Source organism: Gavialis gangeticus, unplaced genomic scaffold, assembly GCF_001723915.1.
Source record: "Gavialis gangeticus isolate Ggan-Ray unplaced genomic scaffold, GavGan_comp1, whole genome shotgun sequence".
In the NCBI taxonomy this organism is placed as follows: domain Eukaryota; kingdom Metazoa; phylum Chordata; order Crocodylia; family Gavialidae; genus Gavialis; species Gavialis gangeticus.
Window position 1 is genome coordinate 174338351 of NW_017729022.1, and position 2201 is coordinate 174340551.

Below are 2201 nucleotides of genomic sequence, written 5' to 3' on the forward strand. Positions count from 1 at the left end.
CCCACAAGACCCCACTCCCTACACACTCACGCACACACACACTCATGAGACCCCCCACTCCTACACCCCCCCACAAGACCTCCACACACACACAGAGTAAATAAACAACAAATAGAGATTATTATTACTAGGATGAAATTGGTAACAATGAGAATAACTACTATTAATAGTAATAATACTAAATAATAAAAAGTAAGAGTGATGACAGTACATCTGTCATAAAGATTTTCCATTTCACAAGCCTGTCCTTCTGATAGATGAAGGGAACCAGTCAGCCAAGTCAGTTGCACTGAGGATCTCAATGGCTTGAGTGGAAAGGAAGCCTAGAAATTATTTCAGTCCGAGATGGTAAAACTGACAGGGGTCTGTGTCTCAGAGCAGCAGGGTGGCAGAAAGGCCTTGTAGGAAGGGACTTCAGCCCTAACTAAATGACAAGCTTACAAGTACTGGAAAAAGAGAAGCTAGGAGACCAAGAAGCATAGGGCTAAAGTGAGAATCGCCCAAGTCAAGCAGAATTAGACCGACTGGAGTCAAATATAACAAAGAGCAAAACGTTCTTCAGTGACATAAAAGAGAAAAAGGAAAGATTAGAGGGAGCTGCTAGGTCGTGAGGATGCACAGAAATTAAGGATGCTGTGTGTGCGAATCAAAGGCCAAAACAAAGTTAAATGTTCCTTCAATAAGGATGACCTTGAAATATGGTAAAGGCAAGATAGATAACAAGAACAAAGGCATCAAATGCAAATAACCTCAAATGAGATAGGAGCAAAAGTCAGACTATAATGCAGGGGTAGGCAACCCCTGGTACACATGGTAGAACGTGGCACGTGGAGGCATTTTACTTGGCACATGTGCCTCGGGGCAGGCAGCGGGGAGCCGCAAGGGGCCTGATCCTTGTAGCAGGGAACCCCGGGCCCCTTCCCCACTGTCCGCCTCAAAGTGCACATGCACTCACTGCCAGCAACAAGCTGGGCCAGGGCTCTGTGGATCCTAGTGCAGCTGCTTGCAGCCTCCCTACCACCTGCTGAAAGCAGCCCAAACTCCATAGTTGGTGGCAGGAGCCTGCAGAGCACAGACTGACTGTGGTAAGCAGCCAGGAGACTACAAGTGGCTGCATTAGGCTCTGCAGAGCCCCAGCCTAGATCACTGCTGGCGGCAGGAGCACACATGCCTTGGGGCAGATGGTGAGGAAGGGGCCGGGGCCAGGGCTGCATGGCCACAACAAGGATCAGGCCCCTCGCAGCTCTGATGTCTGCCCCTGGCATGCCAACATCTTCCAAGACAAGGTTGTGGGTTTTTCTGACCCAAAATGTTGCTGATCCCTGGTTTAATGCATTCAAGCTGAGCAGACCTGACAATTCCCAGAATTCTGAAAGAACTAGCCCTTTAAATAATAGGTCCAGTAGAAAACTTTTGATTACATCTACTAAGTTGGGTCTGGTACCATCTGATTACAAAACAGCAAATATGGTACCTATAGTTGAAAGGAAATTGTAATTTGGGCAACTACTCTCCTATTAGTTTTAAAACAAATTTTAAGAGAAAGAGCAACCAGAGTGGATGGGAATGGAAAATAGGGTAAAATTCAACATGGGATTGCCAAAAATAAGTTATGTCAAACTAACCTGACAGCTTTTTTTTGATAACTGATTTTCTAGACAGATTAAATATATTTGATCTCATTTTATCTGTGCTTCAGTAAATGCTACAGTACTGCATGAAAAATTATTAGCGAAGCTGGAGAAAATAAGGATTAGGAGAAAAATTATGAGGTCAGCAAGGACCTGGATAAAGAAAACACTGGGTAACCCTGAGAAGGAAAATATCAGGCTGAAAGGAGTTTACCAATGGAGTTTCTGAAGGACCAATTTTGGGACCAATCTTGTTTGTATTTTAATTAATGCTCCAGATATTTAAGTAAAAGTGTGGTGACTCCAAAGTGTAGGTTTCGTAGTTTCATAGTTTCTAGGGTTGGAAGGGACCTAAACAGATCTTCAAGTCTGACCCCCTGCCCTGGGCAGGAATGAGTGCTGGGATCATAATACCCCAGCAAGACATCTATCCAACCTCCTCTTGAAGACCCCCAAGGTAAAGGGAGAGCACCACCTCCCTTGGGAGCCCATTCCAGAGCCTGGCAGCCCTAACTATAAAGTAATGCCTCCTGATATCAAGCCTGAACCTGCTCCCAATTAATTTGTGGC